The following is a 21,982-nucleotide window of genomic DNA, read 5'->3' as shown; positions in this document are numbered from 1 at the left end:
CAACGAAAAACAAACAAACAAAATAAAAAAACAAAAACAGATCAGAATAACAATAATGAAAATAAATAATAATAACAAAAGAATAACAATAATATTATTATTTCTTTTGTTTTCTTTTCTCTTTTTTTCCTCTCTTTCCATGTTTTTTTTTTTCCCATTTTATTTATTCCCTTTTTTTCTTTTTTCTTTTTAATTTTCTTCTTATTTACTTTTTTTTTTATATATATCAAGAAATTATATATATATCAAGAAATTTCCCATAAGGAAACGCATGTATTTCATTCAGTCTGACCAGAGTCAGGGATACTACGTACGTACCCCCCCCCCACCAGCCATTAATTAACCCATTAAGACCTGAGGCCCATTCTACAAAATGTTTTCTAAATCAGTTTTCTGAAAAATGTATGATTCTATGTCGTATATTTTAGGTGCCAGGTGCTGGTTTGAGATATTAACCCATTAAGACCTGGATTTTTTAGAGTTGAGCTAAAAAGCATTATTTTACACTTTGGGCTATTCAAAAATAGCAGATATACAAGCTCATAGCGCGGCACCGAGTGCCGCGCTACGAGCTTGTAGATCTGCTATTTTTGAAAAATCGTGAAAATGTGTGCAAATCTTTGAATGTATATATTTTTTTAAGCGAACATTTTAACTCAAATCTTTGCTTCTGGGGGGTTCCTTGAACAACATATTTTGAGATGGGGGTCCGCTGCAAAATCATTTTGGGGGTCCTTGACATGAAAAGGTTTGCGAACCACTGATTTAGAAACATAGGTTTTTCAGAATACTGTTGAGATTTAGGAGACATGTAGAATCGGCTTCAGGTCTCATATGGGTTAAAGAGGAGAAGACATCCAGACCGGTCTGATCATGATTCGGTTTATTCAGCAACAACAAACAGCATCATAGCATGAGAACCAGGGAGCCGAAGCTCCCCCAGCCTTACGGCGTGGGACAGTACTAACTAGCAAGTCACATTTACAGTCAACTCTTATACTGTAGGTTCACATTACAATAAGTTCCTGTGGTTGGGGGTCACCCTGGAAGGTGACCAGATCAACTCCTTTGATCAGTCAGGAAGCCTGGGAGTGAAGACAAAGGCCAGACCTGATGTCTTCAGGTTAACAATGGAGATTCACACCTAGCAGAGTGTATCTTGATTAGCAGACGCCAGGCTGGGTCTGAATCAACACATTATTCTTCTTAACTTTAGCAAGATTACTTTTAACATTTCCCTCTGGTTTAGATTAATATAAACAACTTGGGGTCCAAATACACAACATCTATATCAGTGGTTCTCAAACTTTTTCATGTCAAGGACCACCAAAATGATATGTATTTGACCACCGACCCCCATCTCAAAATATTTTGTTCCAGGGACCCCCCAGGAGAAATTTCGGGGGACAGACGCCAGTTTCTGTGAGAGAAACAAGCAACCAGCGTCATCTCGTTCTGCACGAACGATAGCTCGTTTGCGACATTCAGTGCACGTTTGAGTATCATGAGACTCCACGATGAGCAATAGTAGAGAAAAAACTAACTTTGCATCGGTTATAATAGACGATTTTCACTCTTACACGGGCTCCCATTATGCCAACGGAGGGGGTCCTCAGACTGGACGACAGAGGACTCTCTGGAATAACTCAACGTCCCTTTCAATGTTGGTGAGTGATTAGCCACAAATCAAAGATAACACTTAAAATGTCCGGATCTCTCCTTTAATAGGCACGAAAAAGTTAGAGAATCACTGCCCTAGACTTTTTTTTTGGGAGAAAAGGGAGCCATAGGGGATACTTTGGGAAAAATGGTGTAAACATTAAATAATGATGCCCAAAACTGTTGAGTTATGTATAAAATAGATTCACAACACCTGAGGCTGTCTGTGCCTCTGCTGTTGATAGATTAAACGTGGGTGGGGGGTATCGACTTTGTCTGAGGGGGGTGCTTGTTTGTGACTGTGTGTAAGTTTATGTAATACTGAATATAATAGGAGGATCAGCCTAGAAGTTTAGCCATTAACCCATAAAGACCGGGATAGCGTCTGTGTCATTTTCAGATTTATTTGGCTATAAAAAAAAAAAGCAGATACACATATTTTCAAAATAAAATAATTTAAAAAAGCAAATCTACAGCTTGTAGATTTGCTATGTTTTTTGAAAAAAAAAATCTTTGAATATATATATATTACTTTTTTCAAGCGAACATTTTTAACTCAAATCTTTGCTTCTGGGGATTCTACAAATGTTTTCTAAATCCTAACAGTTTTTCTTTTGAAAAAAAAACAACGTATGTTGCTATTTTTCATGTCAAGGACCACCCAAAATGATATTTGTCCCCCCCCCCCCTCATCCCAAACTATTTTGTTCCAAGGACCCCCAAAAGCAAAGATTTGAGTAAAAAAAAAAAAAAAAACACTCTATGAGCTTGTAGATCTGCTATTTTTTAATAGCCAAAGAAATCTAAAGTGACACAGATGCGTTCCCGGATTGAATGGGTTAAAAACATATGTATCATTTATGTACCTTATGTAACCAACATTTTTTTCAAATGTTTTGTTTCTTTCCAGTGGCCCTGGCCAGAAAATGTCTTGTAGTTTTTGTGAAAGATTCCTGGAGAATGGTGGAGCATAATGGCAACAAAATATATGTTTCCTAATTGTAGTTCTCACAGTGATAACATGAGAGCCCAGTGGTTCTCAAACCTTTTCACGTCAAGGACCCCTAAATTGATATGCATTAGGCCAGCGGACCCCCATCTCAATACATTTTGTGCCAGAGACCTCCATACAAGATTTGTGTTGATAACATTATTTCAAAAAAATATTCAAAATGTTCAAAATTCATGTTCAAAAGTGTAGACGGTTTAAACACAACTCTTCTCTTCTGTGGACCAGGAAATTTGTCCTCACACCAATGCCTGTTTCTCAAATTCTTACTATAGTCATGTGGACATTTGGCCCTCACACACATCAAGCGCGAGCACGTGCGCCCCACCTCGTGCACCCCCACCTCGTGCGCATGCACCCCCACCTCGTGTTTTTGCGTGTCAGCACATCCCGGGGAAGAGGCTCATCAGTCAAAAAGGGGTTTCGCCGGCAGCAACATTTTTACACCCATTACTATCAGTTACACATAGAGAGAAAAGCCTCTTTCTGCTGTCGTCTCTCCTTCCTCCTCTTCGCTGCGATGTGCGTTTCCACACAGCTTTACCCCCAACGCACCCAGTTAGACCTCTGCTACAAACTATTAACCCTTTAAGACCGGGAAAGCATCTGTGTCGGTTCTAGATTTCTTTGGGTATTCAAAAAAATAGCAGATCTACAAGCTCGTCGCGCGGCACCGAGTGCCGCGCTACGAGCTTGAAGATCTGCTATTTTTGGAAAATCGTGAACATTTGTGCAAATCTTTGATATATATATATATATATATATATATATTTTTTTTTTAAGCGAACATTTTTAACTCAAATCTTATTGCTTCTGGGGGCTTCGACAAATGTGTTCTAAATCCTAATGCTGCTACAGTATATATATCAGTGGTTCGCAAACTTTTTTCATGTCAAAGACCCCCAAAATGATATGTATTTGGCCGTGGACCCCCATCTCAAAATATGTTGTTCCCCAGAAGCAAAGATTTTGAGTTACAAAATGTAAAATATATATGTTCAAAGATTTGCACACATTTTGAAGATTTTTCAAAAATAGTACATCTACAAGTTCGTAGCGTGGCGCTTGTAGCAGCAGGTGCCGCGCTACGAGCTTGTAGATCTGCTATTTGTTAATAGCCCAAAGAAATCAAATAGGGTCTTATTGGGTTAATCTCACACAGTTCCGTTCTCCAGACTCTTATCACTTTCATTTGTTATATTTTCTATACCTCTACCGCTCTTCTGTCTCTTCTACTGACTATTCTTCTGCTTTTCTCCTCGTGTCCGTTTGGAGGCAGTCCAGCGTTTTAAACATGTTGCACTAAATCATAACCTGCTTCCATCCAGTTAATGTGATTTCAGTCCAAGTCGCCATAATAGAAAACTTTTTTTTTTCCTTTTTTCCAAAAGTTTCAAAAGTAGCTACAAAAGTAGCTAAGTAGCTACCTTGTGGGCGGTGCATGTGGTATAGAGTGCCTTCCCATGCACCACCACACAGGGTTGTGGGTTCAAATCCACCGTGGTGCAACCGTAAAACGCTTTACTGGAGTATTTCCAATTTTTCGATTTCATAGACTTGTGTAGCGTTGTGTTGGATTCATGTTAATGTGTATTTTCAGACAGTTAACCACTTAAACCCTCAATACTTGGAAGACTTGTACTTGGTCTGCACTTTTTTCCCCCCATACACCTTTGCAGAAAATAGCCGATCGACAAGCTCACAACGCCTCGCAGCGCGAGGCGTTGTGAGCTTGTCGATCGGCTATTTCCGGCTAATGTTCCCCTCAGTTTTTTACATTAAAGGTTTCATGACGTTCAGTTTTACCACATATTAAAAGTCTTTGTCATGGTCCTTCAAACGTGTATAGAAAGTTTTAACAAAAAATTCCCCTCCATTGATCCATGGCAGGTGTTTTTCTCTCACATTTCTAAAGCCTTTTCAACTGCAATGAAAAAAGAAATCTTTGCCTGCGGGTGTCGCTGGTGAGGGATTTTGCCTGTCAATCATCGCCTCTGCTCCGCCCCCCCCAAAGGAAAGGATAGGGGAGGGGAGGGGCGAGGAGGAGAGTGGGCGGGATTAATCGACTGTGACCTCACTGCCGAAGGGCCAAGCTCAGATTACTTTTCAGCCTAATTATTCAGAAAACCCCAGACCACAGAAAATCCACTGAATGTTCAAAGTTCAGATTTTTTGGGTGTATTTGAGGTAATAAAACCCCCCAAAAAACATGAAAAACTAGAAAATGTGCTCCTCGGAGCACAAGTCTCCGCCAGCAGACCCGTGCTATTTTAATAGCACGGGTCGTCTTGGTAGAACGGGTCGTCTTGGTAGAATGCGCGTGGTTTTTGGTGTTCTGCAGGGGCGAATATGTAGTGTCTGCATCTAAAAAATGTTCTTCTTGAAGCAATGTGTCATATGGGAGTCCTCGTAATTGACTGGTTTGTTCAAATGCTTGTCTGTCTTCTTCATCTTCATTGTCTTGAACAGTTTCAGCAGTTGATTGGTGTGTTTGATCTATGTCAGTTTTCTCTAGTGCTACATAATGTATTTGATCAAGGTGGCCAATTGTTACAGTATTAAGACTTCGGCCTTGTTGTGGGATCAATTCAACTCTATAGTCCTCTTCTGTGTTACTGTTGTAGATGAGTATGCTTTCTTAGCTTTGGCCTTCTGCGCCTTTGCTTGACCAATGTTAGGTGTTCTCAGAGGGACACACACACACGCACGGACGGGTGATTTGTACTGATTGATCCTGTCTTACCTCACTTCAAAAACATAAACGGCTTTTTGAAGTGACACACCTATTTATAGGATTTTATTTCGTCATACGTCCCTCTAGCCAATCAAAGGCATTGGTGTCAACATATTGACACGTGTCGCGTGGAGCTTGACCAATGTTAGCTTGGCTAGGGGCCATGCTAACACACGGCGGGACGAAGCGAAAACATACTCTCCACCTCCGGCGGAGACAACTAAAAAAGTGAAAATGAATGTCATAGAACCTTTAACCACTTGAAACCTATAGCATTCTTTTTCTAAGTTCCTATCACACAGGCGGACTCCCTGTAGTAACTCTGAGGACCCCTGGCCCCTAGGGGGGTCCCGGACCCCCTGTTGAAGACCCATGACATAAAGGCCAGATACAGTATGACGTCATACTGGTGACATCAGGGATCTCCATACATGGGCATACAAAGGACACAGACAGAAAGACAGACAGACAGATATACTGTATATCTCCAGGGGCATAACAAGGACACGGATAGGCAGACAGATAAAGAGATTCGGGGTTTTCGTGTGACACTCGTCCCAAGTTTGAAGTTGAGTGGGTCAGACATGCAGGGGGAAGGTACACACAGGTTCCATGCATTTATAGACACACACACACACACACACACACACACACACACACACACACACACACACACACACACACACACACACACACACACACACACACACACACACACACACACACACACACACACACACACACACACACACAAATCCTGTACGGGGGTCTCTCTGGCACAAAATATTTCCAGATGGGGGTACGCGGCCTGGCATATTAATATGGGGGACCTTGACACATGGAAAAAGTTTGAGAACCACTGTAGATAAGATGTATGTGACTGGCTCAGTAACCAACTGAAAGTTGACAAGAGAAGCTCTAATAAACTGTGTGATATTCGATCACTTTGGATCTGATATCACAATTTGCGTGTGTGTGTGTGTGTGTGTGTGTGTGTGTGTGTGCGTGTGCGTGTGCGTGTTGCATTGCCAGGGGCCATGTCAACCCCACCATGTCTGTGTGTTAACTCACGCAGACACCTGCACTGAGCTGGGTGTAATTCCTGGTGTGGATTTAGACGGGATGAGGAGTGATTCTAGAAGTGCAGCGTTGCAGGCAGGGGTCAGCATCGAGGTCCTTATGAAAGTCCAGGCTTTTTTCAAGGATAGCCCACATCATGATGTCTATTTCCTAGTGAAACAGGGTCTGGGTGCGTCTCAGCCAGTGGATTTAGAAGTGTTCCATTCAGGTCAAACAGAGGGCGCTGCTATTACCGTATGTATGTTGGCTTATTGGAAAGACTGCTACACTAAATGGAACGGCGCCTTAAAGCTGCACTATGTAACTTTCCTCCTCTACCCCAGATTTGAACCCGGTTTCCTGCGCAAGTGTTGACATTTTCACCATTGAGCCAATAGAGCCTGCCTGCTTGCTCAGGGGATAAATTGAATCTTGACCATCAGGTCAAAATTTGTGTCAGATCCTGTGTCTAGGTGAGACATGACCTTTGACACGATCTAAATGTCTCAATAGTTGTATTGTATATTCTGTGAAAATAATATGCATATTTAATGATATGATATACTATATTTAATGAATACCCTTTGTTTTGCAGTTTTCATTTTATTTTCTTCACAGAATCAAACGTTTTGTGGTCATGAATCACCAGGATCCAGGATGGCTTCATTCTAGGCTTAAAATAATTGATACATTTTTGGAAATCTCTATGGGAAAAATGAATGGGGTCTGGAATAATGGAACCAGAAAATGGCCGCCACTGCTATGCCCTATCCACCTGTTTCTTGGCTGTGTGTTTTCCACTTCCTGTCGGATTTCATTGGATATCATTAGTCATCTGACCGGTTTCATTGGATTTCATTGGATCAAAAGACAGGAAGTGGAACACAGTGAAAAGCCTAGGAAACAGGTGGATAGAGCGTGCCAAAAATCCTGAAGGGGGCGTCAACAAGTGTCATTTGGTAGCGGCGGACATCTTTGAGGGGTATAAAACAGGTTGACTTAACATTGCCCCCCTCAAGTATGTCTGCAGCTACTATGCCACGCCCCCCCGTGGTGACGAGTCGTTGGCACGCACTATTGAATTGCATGGTTTCCTCCGCCGTAGATGTGTTGAATGTATGTGTGTGAATGGGTGAATGTAATGCACATTGTAAAGCGCTTTGGATAAAAGGCACTTGAATGAATGCACCATTTATAGCATTCGTTCTCTGTTGCTTCTAAGTAGGACAAATATGACATGACACGTATACTGTATGTCCGCGTGATATTAATCCATTCAAACCGGAAACGCATCTGTGTAATCACTTCATCCATATTTTTATACTTTGGATATTCAAAAATAGCAGATATACAAGCTCATAGCTATGGGCTTGTAGATCTTTTTGCCAGACCCAAGGGGTCGGGCTTACATGAGGCTTTGTACCTGTTTCGTCCATACATGGGCATGGTCACTTTGTCCTCCGGCCCCAGCCCAAAAAAAGTCTGTCCCCCTTTCGTCCATACATGGGCATAGACACAGGCTGACACGTCATGTGAAGTCTGGGTCTGGCAGAACCAGGTCTCCTGGTCTTGTTAAATCATGCATGTGTGTGTGCAACAATTTTGCAAATCTTTGAATATTATATTCTTTAAAACAAACATTTGTAACTCAAATCTTTGCTTCTGGAGGTCCCTGGAACAAAATATCTTACAAATGTTCGCTTTAAAAAATTATGTATTCAAAGATGTGCACACATTTTCACGATAAAAGAAAATAGCAGATCTACAAGCTCATAGTGTCATACCCAGTGTCTCGCTATGAGCTTGTAGATTCTGCTATTTTTGAATGGTATAAAATAATGGTTATAGCTACAAATCTAAAACGACACAGATTTCCCGGATTGAATGGTTTAATTTATCAGAGCATTTGCATTTTGAAGGAATTCAGTCCTTTCATAGCACTGGGGACGTGGGGTGGGGTGGGGTGGGATGGGGCGTTAGACATAAGAGAAGACTGGTGGAATGAGAGAGAGAGAGCGAGAGAGAGAGAGAGAGAGAGAGAGGTGGGGGAGAAAGATGGAGAGAAGGGAGGAATGGGAGCGATGGATGGATGGGAGCGATGGAGAGAGAGAGAGAGAGAGGGGGTAATAAGAGAAAGAGATGGCGAACAGAAAGGGAAAGCGACAAGCTGCTCCAATTTTCCCTTCAGTTTTCATGTTTACAAGGAGGGAAGCTGAATGATTTATCAAGTGCGACACACACACACACACACACACACACACACACACACACACACACACACACACACACACACACACACACACACACACACACACACACACACACACACACACACACACACACTCTCGTGCTCTCTCCCTCCCCTCCTTTCTGACTCTCAGAGAATGTTATTGATAATGAAAAGAATAAAACATGCCGGTATGGGTAATAATGTATGATGGCGTATTCTAACTAATGTATGATAGTATATTCAGCCCTAAACTGCTATGTGCGGTTACGGCGCCGATAAATATTAATGTGGTGACATAAGCTGGAGAGGCTGCAGAGAGACGTGCGTTCATAAAACAGGGTCATGTGGAAAACTGGGAGAAAAAAAAGATGGATGCTAGAAACCGGGTTATGAAAACCCGCCATGCTGTTGGTTTTATCAAGACAAAAACAAACAAACAAACAAAATGGTGTTGAACCGTGTTCAATTGGTTGCCAAGATGTCTCATGACTAATAATAACAATGATAATAATAAAGTGATGCAATACGAGGGTGCGGACTAGTCCAGGCGTTTTTGTTTTTGTTTTTACAAATCTCTTTATTACATTTTTTAGAAGATAGAAAATACAGCATGTCTAAAGACCAATGTACTGTAACAAAGAGGCCTGCAACTTTCTGACACAAACAACATAATTGACAACAGTAAAAAGTTGGGAAAAAAAGGGCTTGTAGATCGGCTGTTTTCAAATGGCTGAAATGTATATAGGACTGAAGTGGTAAATGTATGTTTTGTAATAATCAAAATCTAGTAACTAGTAACTAAAGTTTTCAAATATTTTTTAGCGGAGTAAAAGTATAATATTGAGATGTAGTGGAGTAGAAGTAAAAGTACAGTACATGAGTAAATGTAATTAGTTACTTGACACCACTGGTCTTGAGGTGGCTCCCAGAGGGTCAGTTTGCACGCCATCAGGCCAAATGATCGGACCAGCGGTGGCCAAGATTAGCCGTTTACAGACGGACAGACGGACGGCGGAGATGAGTGAAAAAATAGCTTATATCTGAGGGAAAATGTGAGGGTGGCCGTAGCTTAGTGGATAGAGAGGCCATCTGGTCATCAGAAGGTCGCCGGTTTGCCTCTAGACCTCAGTGTCCCCTGAGCAAGACACTAGCCCCCTCCCCAGTACTCACCATCTGACTAGCCAACAGCTGGGTGAAGTTGAAATTTCCCCCATGTGACTAATAAGGTAAAAGGGGAGTCCCGCACACTTCTTCACTTATTTCATTTTTTTGATAGGGATACGACGTTTCCGTCACTCGGACCTTCCTCAGGCACTAATAAGGTAATCAAATCAAATGCCTAGATTGGCTATTTGCGCTATTAAAAAAAAGAATTGACGCTTTTTGACAATAATGAGCTGTGGCCTATTGCTCTCAGTGGCCTCAAAAGAAGCACCAACATATCATCATAATGACATAAATAATATGCAGTTACAGTAACGATGCATAGTATATATATATATATATATATATATATATATATATATATATATATATATATATATATATATATATGAGGTCTCGCGCTGAGTCGGCTCATTACAGAATAAGATGGTAAATCATAAAAGAAAAAGAAAGCACTAAACGGCGGTTATTTTTCAGACGCTATCTTCCGAGCATGTCTGCTATGGCCATAAATACACAAAATGAGAAAAGAAAAACACTGTCAGACAGATAATCAGCCCTGAAATCTTCAGCGAGCAAAGCAATTATATACAGTACGCGTCCGCATATCATCTGAATTCAAAGATGAGTTGCTGTTGTTGTGTCTGTCTGCTGCTCTCTCTCTCTCTCTCTCTCTCTCTCTCTCTCTCTCTCTGCACTAGAATGGCAATACTTTTGCTGTGAATGACTGCATCCGATAGTGTCCAATTATGAGTGAGATCTAACTGCGAAGGCTTACGAGTTGAAAACGCTGTTGGTATTATTTAAACTTTTATAATTGGCCGATTTGCTGATGGTGCGATACTGTAAACAAGACTGCATCTTGGGATTTTAAAAAGCACGTATAGCAGTTTCCAGGTAACGCTCTGGTCTCAGTTTGCAACCCTTTCCTTAACCCTTTAAGAACGGAAACGCATCTGTCTCTTTCTTTGGATTTCTTTGGCTTTTCAAAAATAGTGAAAATGTGTGCTTTTTTTTCTTTTCTTTTTTAGCAAACATTTTTAACTCTGTTACAACTTCTGGGGGTCCCTGGAACAAAACATTTTGAGATGGGGGGTCCACGGCCAAATACATTTTCAAAGAAACTGTTAGGATTTAGAAGACATTTGGAGAATTCCCAGAAGCAAAGATTTGAGTTACAAATGTTCGCTTAAAAATATATATATATTCAAAGATTTACACACATTTTAACTATCTTTTTCAATAATAGCAGATCTACAAGCTCATAGTGTGGCACTCGGTGCCGCGCTATGAGCTTGTATATCTGCTATTTTTGAATAGCCAAATAAATTACAGATTCTTCCTGGTTTTGATGGGTTAGTCATTTTGTGTAACTTTTTTTCAATTAAACTTTGATATAATCTTTCAATGGTGTATTTTTCAAAATAACAATTCCACATAAATGTTGTTATTATAGGTGAGGTGGAGTCTGAAGAGGTGAGTGCTAGGGGGTGAGGTGGAGTCTGAAGAGGTGAGTGCTAGGGGGTGAGGTGGAGTCTGAAGAGGTGAGTGCTAGGGGGTGAGGTGGAGTCTGAAGAGGTGAGTGCTAGGGGGTGAGGTGGAGTCTGAAGAGGTGAGTGCTAGGGGGTGAGGTGGAGTTTGATGAAGAGGTGAGTGCTAGGGGGTGAGGTGGAGTCTGAAGAGGTGAGTGCTAGGGGGTGAGGTGGAGTCTGAAGAGGTGAGTGCTAAGGGGTGAGGTGGAGTCTGAAGAGGTGAGTGCTAGGGGGTGAGGTGGAGTCTGAAGAGGTGAGTGCTAGGGGGTGAGGTGGAGTCTGAAGAGGTGAGTGCTAGGATATGAGGTGGAGTCTGATGAAGAGGTGAGTGCTAGGGGGTGAGGTGGAGTCTGAAGAGGTGAGTGCTAGGGGGTGAGGTGGTGTCTGAAGAGGTGAGTGCTAGGGGGGTGAGGTGGAGTTTGAAGAGGTGAGTGCTAGGGGGTGAGGTGGTGTCTGAAGAGGTGAGTGCTAAGGGGTGAGGTGGAGTCTGAAGAGGTGAGTGCTAGGGGGTGAGGTGGTGTCTGAAGAGGTGAGTGCTAGGGGGGTGAGGTGGAGTCTGAAGAGGTGAGTGCTAGGGGGGTGAGGTGGAGTCTGAAGAGGTGAGTGCTATAGGGGGGTGAGGTGGAGTCTGATGAAGAGGTGAGTGCTAGGGGGTGAGGTGGAGTCTGAAGAGGTGAGTGCTAGGGGGTGAGGTGGTGTCTGAAGAGGTGAGTGCTAGGGGGTGAGGTGGAGTTTGAAGAGGTGAGTGCTAGGGGGTGAGGTGGAGTCTGATGAAGAGGTGAGTGCTAGGGGGGTGAGGTGGTGTCTGAAGAGGTGAGTGCTAGGGGGGTGAGGTGGAGTCTGATGAAGAGGTGAGTGCTAGGGGGGTGAGGTGGAGTCTGAAGAGGAGTGCTAGGGGGTGAGGTGGAGTCTGATGAAGAGGTGAGTGCTAGGGGGGTGAGGTGGAGTCTGAAGAGGTGAGTGCTAGGGGGTGAGGTGGAGTCTGAAGAGGTGAGTGCTAGGGGGTGAGGTGGAGTCTGAAGAGGTGAGTGCTAAGGGGTGAGGTGGAGTCTGATGAAGAGGTGAGTGCTAGGGGGTGAGGTGGTGTCTGAAGAGGTGAGTGCTAAGGGGTGAGGTGGAGTCTGATGAAGAGGTGAGTGCTAGGGGGTGAGGTGGAGTCTGAAGAGGTGAGTGCTAGGGGGTGAGGTGGAGTCTGAAGAGGTGAGTGCTAAGGGGTGAGGTGGAGTCTGATGAAGAGGTGAGTGCTAGGGGGTGAGGTGGAGTCTGAAGAGGTGAGTGCTAGGGGGTGAGGTGGAGTCTGATGAAGAGGTGAGTGCTAGGGGGTGAGGTGGTGTCTGAAGAGGTGAGTGCTAGGGGGTGAGGTGGAGTCTGAAGAGGTGAGTGCTAGGGGGTGAGGTGGAGTCTGCAGTGGTGAGTTTTCAGTCTGCAGTTCTGACTGCAAGCTGGAGTTTATTCCACAGCCTGGGAGCACTCCACAACCTTGTAGTTAATTGTAGACCACACTGAGATGTGAAGAGTAAAGGGCAAGCACTGCAATCAGAGACACACCGAGTGTTCAACCAGTTCATTAAAAATGATTCATCAGTTCATTAAAAAAGATTCCCTTCTAATGAGCAGACACTAATTAGTAGATTAGTTATGCTACCATAGATGTTTTTTTTGGGGATCAGCGTACAAAAGAATCATCATGAGAATGTGTCTAATTGGGAGATAAACCATTACTCTTAATGACACTTGATTGATCAGTTACATTAGAATGAAATGGTTTTGTTTAATGCATTTAATTAATGCTGGCTGCTCTTCTGAGACTTAAGTCGTAAGTCTAAACAATAATTATTCCCCGAATGATGAATTAAGGTGTGTGTGTGTGTGTGTGTGTGGGTGGGGGTATGGGTGTGTGTGGGTGGGGGTATGGGTGTGTGTGGGTGTGTGTGTGTGCGCGTGCCCAAGTAGTGAAAGAAGAGGTTTACTTAAGTAAAATGCATGTATTCAAAATAGTTTTTGAGTACAAGAACAAAAAACGATTGTTCTTGTCCTACCTTGCAGTACCAAACTAAAAGTACTGCATGATGATAGTATTTTTATAGATGCCAATCGTTTTCAAAAATAGGGTTGACACGTTGTGAGCTTGTAGAAGTGTAAAAATAGGGCTGAGTGGTTAATAGGTGCTTTTGTATTAATAATCTAGTAACAAGTCCACTCCGTAGTGGAATAAAACAAAAAAGTTCAATAGAAGTATAAATTACCAAACAACAATTGACACAAGTAAAAGTTCCTCAAAATTGTACTGAAGTACAGTACTTCAATACATACAGTATTTACTACTAAGTTACTTTGATCCACTGGGGGGGGGGGGGGGGGTGTGTGTGTGTGTGTGTGTGTGTGTGCGTGCGTGCGTGCGTGTGCACAAGTGGGGTCCAGGGACCCCCAGGGGTCCTTTAGGGGGTTCCAGGGGGTCCCCAGCAAAATGTGTTCATCATTTGAACCCCTATGCATATTTCGTGCCACGATGCAAGCTATTTTTTAACATTTTTGCAATGTCTTGAAAGTGTTTTGAATATTTTTACATTTTCTTTAACGCAAATCTTCTCATCTGGGGAGGTCCCTATAGCACAAAACATTTTTGAGATGGGGGTCCGTGGCCAAATACATATCAATTAAGGGGTTCTTGGCACAAAAAAGTTTGAGAACTACTGTATACTGTCTTAGAGAAAGACTCCATTCTCCTGCCCCCAGTCAGTCACACAGCTCAGTCTTAGATTTATGGCATACCTTCAGCAGCGCTACCTGACTGAGACCATTTACAGTTAACCCATTAAGACCTGATGCCGATTCTACAAAATGTCCTTTAAATCCTAACAGTTTTCTGAAAAAACATGTCGCTATAACCGTGGTTCTCAAACTTTTTCATAATTGTCAAGGACCCCCAAAATGATTTGTATTTGGCCGCCGAACCCCCATCTCAAAATATTTGGTTCCTGGGACCCCCCCACCCCCCCGGAGCAAAGATCTGAGTTAAAAAGCTTTAAAAGAATATATATATTCACAGATTTGCACACATTTTCAACATTTTTCAAAAATAGCAGATCTACAAGCTCGTAGCGCAGCACTCGAGCTTGCATATCTGCTATTTTTTAATAGCCAAAGTGTAAAATAATGTTTGTTTTTTTGCTCAAATAAAAAAAATTACACAGACACGTTCCCGGTCTTAATGGGTTAAACACCCAGTCCCTGCGGAATAGAGTGCAAGACAGGAAACCCTGTAGTTTGTCAGGTAAATATCAGCAATATGCCAGCGAGGTGGCAGAGCACCCTGCCAGTATACCGTTAAAAGAACAAGTTCTCTTTGGCATTTACATCACTCTCCCTGACTTTTATCATGTGCCGTCGCTCCCCCTTAACTTCCCTGTCCTTGTCTGTTTCTACTATTTATTGGTAGCAGTCGTGACTGGTTCAGTCACACTCCTGCCCATGCAGCGTTCCTGCTCCACTTAAAAGGCAGTGTAAGGTGATTTTTTCTTTGGTTAAAATAAATGTGAAATAGCTCTATATTCTGATAGTATTCATTGCTATATACATATAGAGCAGTGGTTCTCAACCAGTGGTCCGGGAGCTACCAGTGGTCCTTGAGGGGGTTCCAGGTGGTCCCCAGCTAAATGATGGAGAGTTGGTATAACCAAATGGACCCTTATAGATCTTTAATTCTTCTTCTTCTTCTTCTTCTTCTTCTTCTTCTTCTTCTTCTTCTTCTTCTTCTTCTTCTTCTTCTTCTTCTTCTTCTTCTTCTTCTTCTTCTTCTTCTTCTTCTTCTTCTTCTTCTTCTTCTTCTTCTTCTTCTTCTTCTTCTTCTTCTTCTTCTTCTTCTTCTTCTTCTTCTTCTTCTTCTTCTTCTTCTTCTTCTTCTTCTTCTTCTTCTTCCGTGTATCATCAGATGGCCAACTCCATGTCGTGCAGGTGCAGCCACGCCCTCGTCTCCGGTCCTAAGTATTAGGGCAGCCGGTGATTATATGCTCGGCACTCTGTTCAGACTCGCCACACTCGCATGCAGTGGTGGAAAGTAACTAAGTACATGTACTCAAGTACTGTACTTAAGTACCGTACACTTTTGAGGTATTTGTACTTTACTTGAATATTTCCAATTTCCAATACTTTTACTTTTACTCCACTACATCTCAGAGGCACATATTGTACTTTTACTCCATTACAATTATTTGGAAACTTTAGTTAGTTACTTTGTAGATTATTACAAACATACATTAACCACTTCAGCCCTATATAGATTTCGGCCATTTGAAAATAGCCGCTCTACAAGCTCGCAATGCGTCGCGATGCGACGCATTGCGAGCTTGTAGAGCGGCTATTTTCTAAATATTTTTTATACATTTTGAACATTGTGAAATGGGACATTCTGCATAATGAGTACTTTTACTTTTCGTACTTTAAGTACATTTTGATGCCAATACTTTTGTACTTTTACTTGAGTACATTTTTGAATTCCAGACTTTTACTTTACTGTAACAGAGTACTTCTACATTGCAATATATATATATATATATATATTTTTTATCCCGCGATTTTTGTAACCCATTTTTTTTTCACCCGGTGCCAATTTCCTAAGTGATCCTGGGCGCTACACCAGCCCTACACCAGCACTACACCAGTCCCCCACAGTAGGGAGGCCAGGGCCGAGCTCATGCTTCCTTCAATGTATGAGAGCCAACTGGCCTTCTTGTCACCTGACAGGGGGGAGTTTCCCTGGTTGGACGTAGCGCGTGGAAGGAACACGTTATTCCAACCAGTTCCCTTCCCCTCCATCAGGCGCCCCGGCTGTCATGGGGGAGGCGGTATAGTGACCAGGATTACTACATGTTTTTGTGAGGGTATTAACCCTTTAAGACCTGAGGCGATTCTTTAAAAAATATCTAAATCCTAACAGTTTTTGGAAAAAAATCTAAAAAAAAAATGTTCACGATTTTTCAAAAATAGCAGATCTACAAGTTCATAGCGCGGCACTCGGTGCCGCGCTATGAGCTTGTATATCTGCTATTTTTGAATAGCCTAAAGAAATCTAAAAGTGACACAGATGCGTCCCAGGTATTAATGGGTTAACTACCCTAGGAGACACGGGGAGAACATGCAAACTCCACACAGAGAGGCCCTTTCGCCAACCCCACCTAGGGTATGGGCGCTGATGACGCAATATTGATACTTTTACTTAAGTAAGAAATGTGAGTACTTTTTCCACCACTGCTCGCATGCCGCACTGTCCGACAGGCCCCACTTCTTCATAGATGACTTGAAGCGGCCGACCCCAGTGCGCCGTTGACGGTTCAGCGAGGTCCATAGATGGCGTGGTATAGGTCTTGTGCCGCCTAGCTTGTTGTATGGATGGCGAGACTTGAGCCTGCATGGTGGCGCCGGTGTTGTTGTGACTTTGTGCACGACGTGCCAGTCGTACTTCTGGGCTTTTCGTGCCAGGGCGAGGGTGGCCGCATCCCGTCGGAGACTGGCCGGAGCGATTCCAGCAAGGACTGGCAGGTCAGACACAGGGGTGGGTTTCAGGCAACCGGTCACTATCCTCATAGTCACTCATAGTTTTTTAACCATAGAACAGACATTTCTCTTGTGAGCACCAGAGAAATGGTCCTCACAATTTGTCAAATTAATTTGGCCCTCACTGCCCTACACACACACACACACACACACACACACACACACACACACACACACACACACACACACACACACATACACATACACATACACATACACACACACACACACACATTTGAAATATTTATTTATGTCCACATAAACAGAAGTACAAGATGTACAAAGGACATAAACACAGTGCAGTCAGATAAAGGGATGTTACTGTTTGTAACAGCCAGTTACAAAGTGCATGTAAGGCAGAGCATTGTTACACACAAAACAAAAGATGGCATACTTGTTGAACAGCGGACAACAATCATGGGTAAAGGAAACAACGCCTCCTCCAAATTGAGTGGCTTCCTATAATAGCTGATATTGAGCATTACCTTGCTAATTATTTAGCCCTCCTTTTGGAGAGGCAGGCCATTTGAAGGCCCCTCACAACCAACTTGTGCACGTGGCCTAGACTACCAAAGATAAAAACCAAAAGTTTACATCTGTAGCCTAGCTGAGAGATGGTCTGCTCTAGCTGATGATATTTTAGCACTTTGGTTAGGAAGGCTTCCTCTAAGCTGTAATCAAAAGTACAGCCAACCTCGAGAATGAACACCTCCATATGGTTTTCATTAACAACAATGACATCAGGTTAGCTGAAATGTTAGAGAACACAGAATCATCGTTACACAGGTTAAACATGCTCGTCTTCACAGTAGAATGCTTATACAGCATGATGAGGACCTGAAAATAAAAGTGATATATTTTGATATCAAATCCACTATTCTGTCATGCCTACTTATGTAGAGTCCCCTGTATACATGGCACCCATTTAAGATGTGGGACATGGTTTCAGCTATTTGTTCATGACCGTGATGTATACAGTGAGGAGCATGGTTGCCTGGAAACACACACACACACACACACACACACACACACACACACACACACACACACACACACACACACACACACACACACACACACGTTTGTCCATTAGATTTCCTTTGCACCACCCGCCGTCTTCTCTTGCCCTTCCCTTTTTCACGTGTGTGTGTGTGTGTGTGTGGTATAGCCATTAAGAGTCCAGTCTTTGTTGTCTGTTTTGTCTATTATGTGTGTGTATGCACTCGATGGACCCCCTGAGTGTCTGGAATAACGATTGAATTGAGTTTGAATTGAAATACAAAGTGAAAAATTGTTGTCAATGTCATGTTTATACTATAGGTGTTTCTGCTTGATGCCGGGGGGGGGGTGTGCGCGTGCGTGCGTGCGTGCGTGCGTGCGTGCGTGCGTGCGTGCGTGCGTGCGTGCGTGCGTGCGTGCGTGCGTGCGTGCGTGCGTGCGTGCGTGCGTGCGTGCGTGCGTGCGTGCGTGCGTGCGTGCGTGCGTGCGTGCGTGCGTGCGTGCGTGCGTGCATATGGGCTCGTGTCTGCGCAAAAGACAGAGTTTAGTATGTGTGTCTGAGAGCGTGCGATTTGGGGCTGGTGTGTGCGTCTGGGCTGGTGTGTGTGTGATGGATTGCTGAGACTTTTGCTGTCTCCGCCTGTCAAACGTTTGAATTAGAAAGATGGTGAAACTGCTGACACACACACACACACACACACACACACATGTGTGTGCGTTTTTGTCCTTCCAGTGAAGGGCCCGTTTTGATTGAAACCTCTCTGATAGATAGAAGCTGTGTAATAGATGCGTAGACACACACACACACACACACACACACACACACACACACACACACACACACACACACACACACACACACACACACACACACACTGATAGATAGAAGCAGGCTAATAGATGCATAGAGGCTGTCTCTACTTCCTTTAGTAGCTGATAGATGATTGTAGTTCTCTGTGATACAGCATCCTGCTTCATCTATTAATAGAATACAACACCTTATACAATGTTACAGTGAGGCATGCGCTGGTTCTGTGTTTCTCAAACGTTTTCATATCAAGGACCACCCACATCGATATGCATTTGTGCCCCCACCCATCTGAAAATGGACCCCCAGAAGATGAGAAAATTCTATTCGATTTAAAGTTTTCTTTTTTTGAGGTTTTAATAATTTGGCTGCTGTTCTAAGAGGTCAGATGGGCGACCGCATGCATTTTCATGTTCATGTTCTAAGTGGTCAGATGGGCCACCGCATGCATTTTCAGAGCACGTTTATTTTAATGATCAATCGACTGTGGTTCGGCTCGGATCAATGAAAATGCAGTATACATTTAAAGCTATAGGGTAAGTGATTTTCTTTGGTTAAAATAAGTTTTAATAGTAGGGGGTACTAAGCACAAAAAATGGCCAAATCGTTACGCGGCGGATAAAAGCATGAAATTTGATACAGATGTCCCTTGGGTCATCCTAAAACATCCTAGAAGGGGTGCCCAAAAAAATCTCAAACAGGAAGTGAGTTATGGACAAAATTCAAAATGGCCACCTAAACTGTTGACCGTTGACTCAAAAGATACCGAAATAATCTCCAAAAAGCATAAAATTTGGCACATATGTCCCTTGGGTCATCCTAAGACATCCTAGAAGGGGTGCCCAAAGGAATCTGAAACAGGAAGTGAGTTATGGACTAAATTGAAAATGGCCGCCTAGTGTTGTCGATTGACTCAAAAGACAACTAAAGAATCTCATAAAAGCATACAATTTGGCACACATGTCCTTTTGGTCATCCTAAGACATCCTAGAAGAGGTGCCCAAAAAAATCTTAAGCAGGAACTGAGTTATTGACAAAATTGAAAATGGCCGCCTACAGTGTTATCCATTGACTCAAAAGACAACTAAAGAATCTCATAAAAGCATACAATTTGGCATACATGTCCCTTGGGTCATCCCAAGACATCCCAGAAGGGGTGCCCAGAAAAATCTTAAACAGGAAGTGAGTCATTGACAAAATTGAAAATGACCGTCTACAGTGTTGTCGATTGACTCAAAAGACAACTAAAGAATCTCATAAAAGCATACAATTTGGCATACATGTCCCTTGGGTCATCATAAGACATCCTAGAAGGGGTGCCTGAAATTATCTGAAACAGGAAGTGAGTTATTGACTAAATTGAAAATGGCCGTGTACAGTGTTGACAGACGATGCAAAAGACACTCATAAAAAATAATCTCATATAATAGCATGAAATTTGGTACAAATGTCCCTTGGGTGATCTGAATGCATCCTAAGGGGTGCCAACATTTTTTTTAATAGTCTCTCAATGGAAAACACTCCTCCCACACGGGCTGCACTGCTACAATATTCAAATCGAGCAGCCAATCTGGCATTTGGTCCAGAAGCCTGAAAGCTATGCAATCTCTACCATCTCCTGACAAATATGGATGGATTAAAGTCGCTGATTCGTGGACACCTTTATGGACACTCTTGCCAGAGGCTGCTTAAGTTTGGAGAGAACTCAAGTGTGGCTGCAAAGCTGAGCCCTTCTGTTCGAGAAAGTGTAGATGCCGGGATGCTGGGTTACCTTGCAGAGCATTATGCCAATGTGCTGGTAATTGCGAAATGGCACACATGAATACATGTACTAGTTACTAAACACTAATCACAAAAAAAACAGTAATGATCAAGAAGAAAATACACGAGAAGATAGAGTGTAAAACAAGCAAGAAGATGTAGAGTGCAAAATAAATAAGATGCAGAGAGTAAAATAAGAATATGCAGAGTAAGATAAGATGCAGAGTAAAATAAATAAGAATATGCAGAGAGTTAGATAAATAAAGAAGATTCAAAGAGTACAATAAAAAAATAATGCAGAAAGTAAAATGAATAAGTGATGTAGAAATGAAAACAGAAGGTAGACTACAAAATACGGCAGGTTATGCACTGCATAACCTGTCGTATTGAGTCTGCATAATATGCAGACTGCCATGGTCAACTGTTTAAACAGCCATTTAGAATTTCTTCAACATGGTCCCTTCCTAAAAAGTTTAATAAACAAGCAAATAAATAACCTCTTCTAGGATATATTAAGAAGCACTCAATGTACGTACCAAATTATACACTTTTATGACGTCCCTTTATGTTTTCTTTTGTGTCAACTGCTTTAGGCGGTCACTTCCTGTTTAAAATCTTTTTGGGCACCCCTTGTAGGATGCGTTCAGATCACCCAAGGGACATTTGTACCACATTTCATGCTTTTATGAGATTCTTTAGGTATCTTGCATCATCTTTCAACACTGTAGGCGGCCATTTTCAATTTAGTCAATAACTCACTTCCTGTTTCAGATTATTTTGGGCACCCCTTCTAGGATGTGTTAGGATGACCCAAGGGACATATGTGCCAAATTGTATGCTTTTTGGAGATTCTGTAGGCTTTTTGAGTCAATCGCCAGCACTGTAGGCGGCCATTTTCAATTTAGTCAATAACTCACTTCCTGTTGAAGACTTTTTTGGGCACCCCTTCTAGGATGTCTTAGGATGACCCAAGGGATATGTGTGACACATTTTATACTTTTTGGAGATTCTTTAGTTGTCTTTTGATTCAATCGACAACACTAGGCGGCCATTTTCAATTTGGTCAATAACTCACTTCCTGTTGCAGAATTTTTTGGGCACCCCTTCTAGGATGTCTTAGGATGACCCAAGGGACATGTGTGCCACATTTTATGCTTTTTGGAGATTATTTTGGTGTCTTTTGAGTCAACGGTCAACAGTTTAGGTGGCCATTTTGGATTTTGTCCATAACTCACTTCCTGTTTAAGATTTTTTTGGGCACCCCTTCTAGGATGTTTTAGGATGACCCAAGGGACATCTGTATCAAATTTCATGCTTTTATCCGCCGCGTAACGATTTTTCACTTAGTACCCCCTACTATAAATAGCTCTATATTCTGATAGTACTCATTGCTATAGACTGTTTGTTCAGTAACAGGAGTCTCCATGTCTCTCCAGCTCTTTATTAAACAAAAATTGCATTTTCAGGTCGGGAC

Source organism: Gymnoscopelus braueri, assembly GCF_963280865.1.
Source record: "Gymnoscopelus braueri genome assembly, chromosome: 19".
NCBI lineage: Eukaryota > Metazoa > Chordata > Actinopteri > Myctophiformes > Myctophidae > Gymnoscopelus > Gymnoscopelus braueri.
The sequence above is the reverse complement of the archived record's forward strand: the minus strand, read 5'-3'. Positions refer to the sequence as shown.